Below are 13464 nucleotides of genomic sequence, written 5' to 3'. Positions count from 1 at the left end.
ATTGGAATTCTCATACCTTGCTAATGGGATATAAAATGGTTCCATTTTATATCCACTTTGGAAAACAGTCTGGCAGTCTCTCAAAAGTTTCAACAGAATTATGATATAAACCAGGAATTCTACTCCTAGGTATATATCTAAGATAATTCAAAACATACATCTGCACATAAACTTGTTCATGAAAGTTCAAAGCAGTTTTATTCATGGGCATAATAGCCAAAATGCAGAAATAGTTCAAATGTCAATCAAATGATGGATAGATAAACAAAATATGGAATATCCATATAATAGAATATTATTTGGTAATAAAAAATGAAGTACTGTTTTTTTGTTTTTTTTTTTTTTAAAGATTTTATTTATTTATTTGACAGACAGATCACAAGTAGGCATAGAGGCAGGCAGAGAGAGAAGGGAGGAAGCAGGCTCCCTGCTGAGCAGAGAGCCTGATGCGGGGCTCGATCCCAGGACGATGGGATCATGACCTGAGCCGAAGGCAGCGGCTTTAACCCACTGAGCCACCCAGGTGCCCCAAAAATGAAGTACTGTTATGTGCTATAACATAGATGAATCTTGAAATCATTATACTAAACAAAAGAAGCCAATCACAGAAGACAATGTATTTCTATGATTCCATTTAAATGAAATGTCCAGAATAGGTAAATCTATAGAGACAAAAATTATATTAGTGGTTTTCTGGGGCTGGGGAGAGTAGAATCAGGAGTAACTGCTAATGGCTACAAGGATTTTGGGGAGGGATGATGAAAATATTCTAAAAACTCTTTGTGATGATGGTTGCATAACTCTGATAATATAGTAAAAATCATTGAATTGTACAATTTAAATAGCTGAGTTGTATCTAAATATGTGAATTTTATCTATTTAAAGTTGTTTATTTGGGGGGAACCTGGGTGGTTCAGTTGGTTAAGCATCTGCTTTTGGCTCAGTTCATGACCTGAGTCCTGGGATTGAGCCCTGGTATTGGGAAGGGGGGCACTGTTCAGCAGGGAGTCTGCTTTTCCCTTTCCCTCTGCCCCTCCCCCCACTCATGCTTACACATGCACTCTCTCTCTCTGAAATAAATAAATAAAATCTTAAAAATTAACATTGTTATTTTTAAAAAGGAGCAGTCTCTCTAGTTCTGACTAGATGTTATTACAGTGTCCTTTTAGAAACCATGGGAAGACTCCCTGAGACTGACATTTCTAACCAGAAAGAAATAATGGAATGTTTGCTTCATAAAAGTGAGTTCTACTTTTTTTTTTTTAAAGATTTATTTATTTGTCAGAGAGAGAGAGAGGAGTGAGAGTGAGCACAAGCAGACAGAGTGGCAGGCAGAGGGAGAAGCAGGCTCCCTGCCGAGCAAGGAGCCCGATGTGGGACTCGATCCCAGGACGCTGGGATCATGACCTGAGCCGAAGGCAGCTGCTTAACCAACTGAGCCACCCAGGCATCCTGAGTGAGTTCTACTTTTAAACAAATTCTATCTTTGCTTCATATGATACAAAGTAAATTTAAAAATTATTTTTAAATACCACATGCATATGATAAAGAATTTTTAAATGGTAGTGTTATACAGTTAAACATTTCTCTCTCACCCACCTGTCTCTAGTCCTCCATTTTCCCTTCAAAGAGGCAACTAGCTATTCTTATGCACTTTGTTCAGCCTTGTATGTTATAAATACATAAAAACATGCCTTTGGAAAAACATAAAAACTTCACTGTACACACTGTTCTGCACCTTAATTTTTTCACTTAAAATTATACTTTTGAGAATGTTCTTTATCAGCTATTTCAGTTATCTGTACAGGCATAGGAGAAAATTTCAAAAGAGTGACATAAAATAATAACAACAACTTATCATGATCATGGATTTGGGGCTGACTGGACTCCAATAGGCAGTCTGCACTCAAGATCCCTTATATGGTTGCTATGAGATGGTGATTTGTGGTAGAATAGTTTTCTATCTCAAGGCTTCATCATTTCTAAGCCTGACATGGGGGGACAAAGACTGATTCCTCTTCAGGTATATGTCCTTCCCTCTCTGTCTGTTTGTGTCTCTGTCTCTGTCCCTTTTTTTCCACTCTTCTCTTCCTTCTCCTCCACCCCCCACCATTATGTTGGCTTCATGGCAGACAGACTTCATGCATGGTGACTGAATGCTCCTAGAGCAATTGTTTTGAGGAAAACCAGCAGAAGCTATATGACCTTTTCTAACCTAGCTTCTGAAGTCATGAGCCATCATTTCTTTTTTTTTTTTAATTTTTTATTATTTTAGTTACCATACAGTATGTCATTAGTTTTTGATGTATTGTTCCAAGATTCACTGTTTACATATAACACCCAGTGCTCCATGCAATACATGCCCTCCTTAATACCCACCATCAGGCCGACCCATCCCTCCACTCCCTACCCTCTAAAACCTTCAGTTTGTTTCTCAGAGTCTACAGTCTCTGATCATTCGTCTCCCCCTCCGATTTCCCCCTCTTCATTTTTCCCTTCCTTCTTCTAATGTCCTTCATGCTATTCCTATGCTCCACAAGTAAGTGAAACCATATGATAATTGACATTCTCTGCTTGACTTATTTCAATCAATATAATCTCCTCCAGTCCCATCCAAGTTGATGAAAAAGTTGGGTATTCATCCTTTCTGATGGCTGAGTAATATTCCATTATATATATGGACCATATCTTCTTTATCCATTTGTCTGTTGAAGGGCATCTTGGCTCTTTCCACAGTTTGGCTATTGTGGACATTGCTGCTATGAACATTGAGGTGCATATGGCCCTTCTTTTCACTACATCTGTATCTTTGGGGTAAACACCCAGTAGATGCATCATCATTTCCACTGCATTCTATTCATCAAAGCAGTCCCCAAATCCCAGCTAGGTTGAAAAGGTGGTAGCACACATTTTGAGTCTTTTGTCTGGAGTGACAAGAATTTTTGAACATGTATTCAATCCACCACATCAAATGATGTAGCGATATCTCATTCTTTGATTAATGACTACATGGTATTTTGTAGCATGAATGCACAATAATAGAATCAGTTCCCTATTAATAGATATTTAAGTTGTTTTCCATCTTTTGCTACTGCAATAAATACTTTTGCACATAAACCTTTGAAAATATGTGTAGTATATCCGCAAGATTAATTCATCAAACCAGAGTTCCTGAGCAAAAAAAAAAAAACCCAGAAGATAACAAAAAAAAAACTTCAAAGAATTTACACCTCTACCAACAATATATGTGGGTTATTTTTCACATGTTTTTGTCCATGTACTGTATTATCAAGCCTCTTAATCTTGGTTTTACAGTTGTCATATTTAAAGACATTTTTCCTTTTCTGTGAATTGTTATTTGTTTTCTTTTTCCCATTTTTAAATTAGGTTGTTTTTCCTTTTCTTGAGGACAGATAGAAACTTTTTAAATGTTAAGGAAATCAGCCCTGTGATAGGTGTTGCAAATATTTCCCTCAGTTTTTTATTTTAAAGTTTGATTAGAGTAGAGTTTTTCTCTGTATAGAAATCTTATAAGTTTTTCTGTTGTTTTATTATATAAATATAAAATGTTTAATATTATAATTTTATTATATTATTATTTTTGAAATAAGTTTTTGTTTCATTGATTTTTTGTAATGTTTTTTCTGTTTTCAATTTTGTTGGCTTTTGCTTGTGTCTTTACTATTTCTATCTTTATGCTTGCTTTAGATTTATTTTACTCTTCTGTTTTTAGTTTCTTGTGGTGGGAGCTTATATTATTGATTTGAGACTTTTCCATTGTGTAAAAATTAACATTTATGCTATAAATTTCCACCTAATACTCTATTAGCTGGCTCCTACAAATTTTGATATAGGATATTTTATTTCATTCATTTCAATGTACCTCTTTGACCAATGAATTATTTAGAAGGGTATTGTTTAGTTTTCCAGTGTTTGAGTAATTTTGTGTTACTTTTATGATTTTTTCCTATATTGATTCCATTATGGTTAAAGTACATATCTGTATGATTTCAATTATTTTAAATTTGTTGATATCACTTTTATGGCCCATGATATGGTCTATTTTGGTGAATGTCTGTTGGGCAGAGTATTCTATAAATGTCAGTTAGAGTGCTATTCAGGTCATCTATGTCCTTAGTGGTTTTCTGCCTGCTTGTTCTATCAATTACTGACAGAGGTATTGAAGTCTCCAGCTATACTTGTGGATCTGTCTATTTCTCCTTTCTATTCTACAGCTTTGGCTTTACATATTTTGTACCTCTTTATTTGGGGTGTATATATGTAGGGTTACTATATTTTGTGAATGACCTTTTTATCATTATGTAATGTCACTTTCTGTCACTGGTAACTTTCTTAGCTCTGAAGTTATAATAACAGCATCTCTGCTTTCTTTTGATTCATTTAGCATAGTGTAACTTTTTCCATCTTTTTACTTTCAACCTACCTTATACTGTTATAGTTAAATGAAGTTTCTTATAGTTGAAGGAAGTTTCTTATAAATACCATACATTTGGGTCATTTTTTTTTACTTCAGTCTGCAAATCTGTCTTTTAATTTCTGTGCTTTACCATTTACATTTAATGTAATTACCATTACGTTAAGGATTATGACATTTTATTTATACTTTTTGTTTATTTCTCCCTGATTTCCTTTCTGTTACTTGAACATTTTTTAGAATTCCATTTTGATTTATTACAGTGTTTTTTTCTAATCTACCTAAATTTTATTTTTTTATTATTTTTTAAAGATTTATTTATTTGACAGAGAGAGAGATCACAAGTAAGTGGAGAGGCAGGCAGAGAGAGAGGAAGGGAAGCAGACTTCCTGCTGAGCAGAAAGCCCGATGCAGGGCTCAATCCCAGGACCCTGAGATCATGACCTGGGCCAAAGGCAGAGGCTTAACCCACTGAGCCATCTAGGTGCCCCTAACTAAAATTTTATACATATTGAGCAGCAGCTCCCCATTTCTCCTAATTCCCAGACCCTGGAAACTACCATTCTATTTTATGCCTCTATTATTTTTTTTAAGATTTATTTATTTATTTGACAGACAGAGATCACAAGTAGGCAGAGAGGCAGGCAGAGAGAGAGGGGGAAGCAGGCTACCTGCTGAGCAGAGAGCCCGATGTGGGGCTTGATCCCAGGACCCTGAGATCATGACCTGAGCCAAAGGCAGAGGTTTTAACCCACTGAGCCACCCAGGTGCCCCTGCCTCTATTATTTTAACTACTTTAGATGCCTCATGTAAGTGGAATCAAGCAACATTTGTCTTTCTGTTACTGGCTTATTTTATTTTATCTTATTTATTTATTTTAAAGATTTTATTTGTTTATTTGACAGAGAAAGAAATAAAGAGCAAGAGAGCACAAGCAGGGGGAGCTGCTGAGGGAGAGGGAGAAGCAAGCTCTCCTCTGAGCAGGTAGCTTAACATGTGACTCTATTCCGGGACCCTGGGATCATGACCTGAGCTGAAGGCAGATGCTTACCTGGCTGAGCAACCCAGGCACCTCTCAATACAATGTTTTAAATTATCTTTATAGACTCCCCGTACATTTCTAGTTAAGTCTATTCCTTGATTCTATTTTTGTTTGTTTGCTCTTATAGTTGCAATTGTAAATGTTGTCCTTCATGACATTTAAAAAATGTGTTTAAACAAATAATACATTATATGTTAATAAAAATATGTTTATATATGAACCTTGCATTTTTGTGTCCTCCATCTTACTCATTTCTGCTATATTTTGAAGTATAAAGTCTGTTTATTCTTAGGTAAATAAATTACAAGTTTGGATTAATTTTTGATGATATTATAGTTCTTAATACAGAATACATGATAGCATTTTTTCTGCTATAGAAAAGGTGATTTCACAAAACTTGTAGTTCTTATTCTTTTCTATCTTACAGTATATTTATTTTAATGATCTTAGGTTTAACTTAGAAAGTTTTGTGGTAGGTTTATTTTTTTACAATTCATTTTAAAATACTTCAACCTTACTAAAAAGTTGAAAGAACAAAGAACTCCTGTATTCCCTTCACCTATATTACCCAATGGTTAACATTTTAGCATATTTGCTCCATTTCTCTCTTTCTCTGTAGACACACACACATACACACACACAACACACACCATGATTAATCTTTTTATGAACCAGTTGATTTGATAACATGGTTCAGATATTGTGCCCAATCATCCCCAAATACTCCTGCATGTACTTCCCAAAACCAAGTATGTTCTTTTTCATAGTCACAAATAGAACCATCCAAATTGGCAAATCAACCTTGATACACCACTACCATAAAATTTATAGATTCTATTAAGAATTGTCCAAGTGTCCAACAATGTCTCTTTTAATTTTCTGGTTGAGGATCACATGTTACATTTAGTCTTCATTTATTTTTATTCTCCCTCAGTCTAGAACATTTTCTCAATCTTTTCCCATTTTTTATGACCTTGAGAGTTTAAGAAGTGCATATTTTCCATTTTGTATGATGTCCTTCAACCTGGTCTATTTGGTAATCACTCCTGTCCAAACTCAAGCAATGCAATCTTGGGAGTAAAACCACCAAAATGATGTTGTACTTCAAGCAGAGCATCAGGGAACATATGATGGCAACCCTGTTCCACCAGTGGTCTTGGTAATCTTCATTACTTGTGTGAGGTGGGGTCTGCCAAGTTTCTCCAACATGGAGTCATCATTTACCCCTTTGTAATCATTATGTATTTTGTAAGGAGATACTCAGACAATTTCACCACCCTGCTCTTCAGTTGAACACCTCCTCACTTGCCTTAATGATTCCTGTTTCAATCAAATGGTAATTTTCTCTTTACATCATTAATTCTACATTCATTAGTTTATTCTACTCCAAGGAAGAACTTTTGTTTCTCCTCCATTTAACTTTTACTAATTCATTTTTGTTTCACCAGTATGGACTTACAGATAGATTCTTATATTCTTCAACTGGTTTTAATCCTTTACTATTCTTATTTATTTTGATACTCAAATTATCCCATGTTTGTCCAGTGGGAGCCCTTTCAGGCTTGCTCCAATGTCCTTTGGACGTATTCCCTTCGTTTCTTTGATCACCTCTTTGCTTGTCAAACACAACTAGGTGTTCCAGGATAATCTTGTACTTTTTCTGCTCCAGTCCTAGAATTAGTCATTTTTCCAAGGAGCCCTGGTTCCTTTTAGAAGGGAATGATATTTAGAAACCAAGATCTGTGTGTTCAGTGCCCTCTGGCAGACAAAACTAGGAATATTTGTTTGTATGTGTGTGTGTGCGTGTGTGTGTGTGCTATGCTGGAGACCTCTGTAGCCAATGGCCCTATTGTCATTTCCCCAACTCACTGACTCCTCGGAGCTTAGAAGTCATCCCTTTTGTCCTAACAAGAAATAGCTGAATAAAGTGAAAAACCAATGACTTTTTGTAGACTCATCAGAAAACTGACATTTCTGGGCAAACTATCACCCCCAAATCTGAAGAAACAGGTGAATTGAAAGTCAAAGCCCAGATCTACTTATCTGGAACAGAAGCTGCTGGAGCCATAAGTGATAGGAACACTTAAATGGTAATTTTGACAAATTGCTTGAGGTTATGTATGGATTCGTGTGATAGTAAAAAACTCTTGGGGGGCACTCTTTTATGGATTTTACTTCCAGGAACCTTCGTTCCTCTGGTGAAGAGCTAAGAAAGATCTCTTTGTGGCTCTGACTGAGAACACTAATCCTTATGAAATATGTCCTGAGTATTCTCTGTAACAAGTGTTTATTATGCAGGGCATGCAACTTTACCAGAGCCTTATACCAGTTGGATGAAGGGCAATCTTGTTACTCCAGTCCCTTCTAGCCTTCTTGTCTCACCAAAAAGAGGGAAACAATACCACTGAAAATACACTTATGAATGTTACAATCTGGAGAATGGACCCACTAGAAGACTAAAATTTAACAGCAAGATAACACAACCTTATCAATCCTCTACACCTTACCACCACACCAACAAGGTGTCAGTATAATAACAGTGGGTTACATCTTAAAAAGCTGCAAAATAGACTCTGAATAGCAGTACCTAAGGAAACCCAAAATCAATACAAAAACAAGGATGCCAGAAGAAGTTGAGGTCTCTGGCACCTATACCCACAGCAAACAAAAACTTCAGCCTAACTCCTAGCAGGATTAATATAAATCACTTCACTGGTCTCATACTGCAGCTCCTATTACCTGCTACAACATGTCTGACTTTAAACAAAAAATTGCATGACAAGCTGAAACACAAGGAAATACAGAGTCCGAAGAGACAGATCAAGCACTAGAACCAAACTTAGATATGGTACACATGTTAGAGTTACTAGGCAGGGAATAAATTTTTTAATAGTTAATTTAGTTTTTATTTAAATTCCAGTTAGTTTTAAAAAATCCAGTTAGTTAATACACAGTGCAACATTAGTTTCAAGTGTAAAATTTAGTGATTCATCACTTACATACAGCACCCAGTGCTCATCATAACCAGTGCCCTCCTTAATACCCATTGCCCATTTAACCACCTCCTTCCAGCAACCTTCAGTTTGTTCCCTATAGTTAAGAGTTCATTTTATAGTTTGCTGCTCTCTTTTTCCCCTGTGTTTATTTGTTTTGTTTCTTTTTTTCCTGGTAATTCTGGTATTTTATTTTTAATATTTATTTTATTTAAATTCAATTAATTAACATATAGTGTATTACTAGTTTCAGAGATAGAGTTCAGTGATTCGACAACTGCATATAACACTCAATGCTCATTACATCTCATGCCCTCCTTAATGCCCATCAGCCATTTACCCCATCCCCTACCCATCTCCCCTCCTGCAGTCCAGTTTGTTTCTTATAGTTAAGAGTATCTTATGGTTTGTCTCTCTCTCTCTCTCTGATTTCATGTTATTTTATTTTTCCCTCCCTTCCTCTATGATCCTGTTTTATTTCTTAAATTCCACATATGAGTGAAATCATATAGTATTTGTCTTTCTCTGACTGACTTATCCCTTAGCATAAGTCTCGAGCTCCATCCATGTCATTGCAATGGCAAGATTTCATTGTTTTTTTATGGCTGTGTAATATTCCACTGTATACATATACCACACTTCTTTATCCATTCATCAGCCAATAGACATTTGGGTTCTTTTCTATAATTTGGCTATTGTTGATAATGTTGCTATAAACTTGAGGTGCATGTATACCTTTGAATTGGTATTTTTGTATCCTTTGTGAAAACACCTAGTAGTGCAATTGCTGGATCTATTGTTAACTTTTTGAGAAACCTCCATACTGTTTTCCACAGTGTCTACACCAGTTTGCATCCCTACCAACAGTGCAAGAGAGTTCCCCTTTCTCTACATCTTTTTCAACATCTGTTCCTTGCTATGTTGTGAATTTTAGCCTTTCTCACATGTGTGAGGTGATATCTCATTGTAGTTTTGATTTGTATTTCCCTGATGAATGATGTTAAGGATCTTTTCATGTGTTTGTTAACCATCTATATGTCTTCTTTGGAAATATGGAAATAAAATACCATCTATATGTCTTCTTTCATGACTTCTGCCCATTTTTTAACTGGGTTATTTGGTTTTTATGGGTGTTGAGTTTTATAAGTTCTTTATGGATTTTGGAAACTAACCCTCTATTAGATATGACATTTACAAATATCTTCTCCCATTCCGAAAGTTACCTTTCAGTTTTGTTGATTGTTTCCTTTGCTGTGCAGAAGCTTTTTATCTTGATGTAGTCCCAATAGTTCATTTTTGCCTTTGTTTCCTTTGTACCAGGAAGGGAATTTAAAACAACTATAAATTAATATGTTAAGGATTCAAAAGGGAAAAAATAAATAACATACAAAAAGAGATGGGTAATATAATCAGAAAGATAGAAATTCTATAAAAGAATAAATGGGAAATTCTAGAAGTTAAAAATATTGTAGCAGGAATAATAACTTTGACGGTTTCATTAGTAGACTGGATAAGCCTGAGGGGAAAAATCAGTTAGTTTGAAAACAAGTCACTAAAAACTTCCTAAACTAAAATGAAAGAAAAGAATTTAATAAAATAGAACAGAACACTCAAGAACTATGGGACCATTTCAAAGGGTGTAACACTGGCACAGGTGGGATACCAGGAGGAGAAGAAAGAGAATAGAACAGAAGAAACATTTGAAGTGATAAACACAGAGACCTTTACAAAATATATGACAGACACAAACCACATACCTAAAAAATCAGAGAATACAAAGCAGGTGAAACACTCCCCACAAAAACACTCACAATTACACCTAGACGTATCATATTAAAACTTTAGAAAAACCAAAGACAAAAAAACCTTGAAAGAAATCAGATTATTCCCAATTTCTAAAAACCAGAAAACACCTACATGTCCTTCAATAGTGAATGGATAAGTAACGGTACATTAATACAATGGGATATTATTCAGCAATTGAAAAAATCAAACTACAAAACACATGAATGAATCTTAAAAATGCATGTTTCTGCGATTCACAGACTTATACCCCTGGGGCTAAAAATATATTATATGTTTATAAAAAAATAAAAAAAAATTTAAAAATGCATGTTTCCTAAATGAGAGAAACCAACCTGGAAAGTCTGCCCATTATATGATTCCAAAGTTATGTAATATTCTGGAAAAGGCAAAAAAAAAAAAGATGTTTGAAAGATGTTTGGCAGGGTTTCTAGAGAGGGAAGGGCAGGAGGGTGGAGAGTGTTGAGTAAGGGAAGCACAGGGGATTTGTTAGAATGATGAACGTCTTCTATGTGATACTGTGATGGTGGATACATGACACTATGCATTTGTCTAAACCTATAAAACTTTATGACATAGAGTGAATCTTAATATATGCAGATAAAAAATCATTTAGGAAGTCAGGGGATCACAGAAAAGAATGCAGACTGTGGCAAGGGAATCTAACTGTATTAACAATATATGAAACCACTGAAGGGAGTGTGGGAAAAAGAGGCTGACATAAGTTAACTTTGGCAAAGTCTGTAACACTAAAACAAAATGAAATGTACATAAGCACTGTATTCTAGTTAGTAAATTTTTGTCCCATGGGCATACAGATTAACAATTCTGATACTGCCATACATGTATACTGGCATTGAACAATGAATTAACTAAATGGATGGTGCATAGTGGGAACCACATTTCTCACCATTGAAGTGGGAATTTACAGATAAGCAAGGAAAAGAGACCAGAATGATCCATGTACAAATGAATTAGAGTCAGAGACATGGGTATAAACTCATGTTTTTTTGTTTTTTTTTAAAGATTTTATTTATTTATTTGACAGACAGAGATCACAAGTAGGCAGAGAGGCAGGCAGAGAGAGAGGAGGAAGCAGGCTCCCTGCTGAGCAGAGAGCCCGATGCGGGACTCGATCCCAGGACCCTGGGATCATGACCTGAGCCGAAAGCAGAGGCTTTAACCCACTGAGCCACCCAGGTTCCCTAAACTCATGTTTAATTTAGACACAGATGGTTACATATAGAAATATTTGTAGATATGTGTAGATATGTGTAGATAGATACAGGTTTGTATAAATACATATATTTACTTTCTATTTTATGTGAGAGGGCCTGCAATCAATGACACCCCAGTAGCATCAGCACACCTAGCACCCAAACATTGGTTTCTAATACTATTTTCTAATAAAAGGAATCAGGGTTCCCTGGGAAAATTGCTGATTTTAGGACATGGAACAGAAATTATACAAAATGAGCCTGAAGAATCTTGTAGTGTCAGAAAGTAGGAAAATACTAAAAACAATCCCTACAATGATGGAGGTATGTCAAAGGGATATAGGAGCCAACTATAAGAGTTCCCAATGTCGAAAGCTGGAATGCTTTAGCTATAAAATAAAGTAGTATTAGATTACAACCCAGAATATAAAATACCCATGAGTTTGTACTCATATAAATAAATGATGGAATGAATCATGATATGAGAAAGACATGACAGATCTGTACAGAATTTCAAATAACTTATATAGATGCTTCACTTTCAAATTACTTCCCATTAAGCACGGGCTGCACATAGGGACTTTCTTCCAATGAGTACAGTATGAAAAGATGGGAGTGGGGAGAGTGAGTTTGCAGCAGAGAAACCTGACAAATACTACTGCAGCCAGGTAATCAAGGTTAATACCTACAGTGATAATTAATGGGGTAGTGTGTACACTTACTGTGATGTGATGTGAATGGCACTCCTAATAGCCTATAATCCCAGTTTACTCATGAGAAAAACTGTATAGAAAAATTTCAATTCGGAGACAATCTACAAAATACCTGACCTATATCCCTCAAAACTGCCAAGATCATCTGAAATGAGGAAAGTCTAAGAAACCATTACAGCCAGGAAGAGGTTAAGGAGACATGATGACTAGATGCAATATGGTATCTTTGCTGGGATATCATGGAACAGGAAAATAATATTAAATTAAAACTAGAAACTTTGAATAAAATATGGGCTTTAGTTAATAACATATCAATATTGGTTCTTTAATTGAACAAATACACAGTAATAATGTAACATGTTAAAAATAGGAGAAGACTGGTGTGGATTATTTGAGAACTCTACTATCTGCAATTTTTGTAAATTTATAAGTGTCCTAAGATGTAAAGAAAAAAAGATTTTTAAAAATCGCAGTGAATTTACTCATGAAACAATTTGGGTCTGGGGCTTCTGGGGGGCAGAATTGATCTTTGACAATTTTCTCATTGTCTTATGTGGTAATTGGTTTGGTTATGTATTTTATCTTTGCGTTGTGGGAGTTAATTTTGGTAACTTTTATTGTAGTTAATAAAATTCAAAATTACAAGTTTTCAAGTTTGTATGGAGCACAAAAGGATTCTGAGGAATGCTGTCAGGGTCAGCCCCATAAGCTCCCAACTCAATTCCTGGGCTGTTTATAGTTCCTCCAGAGGAGGCAACTAAATCCCTCACCTGCAAGCTCTGTTTCACTCTTTTCTGAACTGTTGTTGCTTAGAGCAGAAATCCTAGCAGCAATTTCAGTTCTTCCATTCCAGATTTGCTTTCCTCTCCAGTTACACATTTGTCTTATAACCTGGTGCCCTGAGTTCCTATGTCAACTCTGTAGCACTACCTCCACCTTCCCTGGCAACACACCAGTACCTTGGACTGCACTGGCATTTTCTGGAATCTGCTGGATTCCTTTGCCTAGACTTTTGTGGAGGTGGAGCTCTATACAGACACCCACCTCATGCTAACTTCATTATCCTAAGCCACTCCTTGTCTTGCTCTGGTATCAGCCTGTTTCCTAGACCTCCTCCATGACACCTTTTAAAATTTACTACCAGGGGACCGTTCTTTTTTCTTCTCCACATCCTTCTAATTGTTAAGTGATAACCCTGGAGTTATGAAACATGACAGTAACCATCCCTTCCTTCCCCCAAGGAACTCTTTCTGGTTCTCAA

The 13464-nt window shown here is 35.8% G+C and overlaps 1 protein-coding gene across 1 annotated transcript in view; it reads left to right on the top strand.

Moving 5' to 3' along the window:
- Window positions 1–13464, top strand: part of LOC308337478 (olfactory receptor 5AP2-like) — a gene marked incomplete at both ends in the record, with an annotated part of 56174 nt that overhangs the window by 3163 nt on the left and 39547 nt on the right. The gene's annotated exons all lie outside the window — the stretch shown is intronic.

The sequence above is a fragment of the Martes martes genome, assembly GCF_963455335.1.
Source record: "Martes martes genome assembly, chromosome: X".
Lineage (NCBI taxonomy): Eukaryota > Metazoa > Chordata > Mammalia > Carnivora > Mustelidae > Martes > Martes martes.
This window is presented reverse-complemented; position numbering and strand designations above follow the sequence as displayed.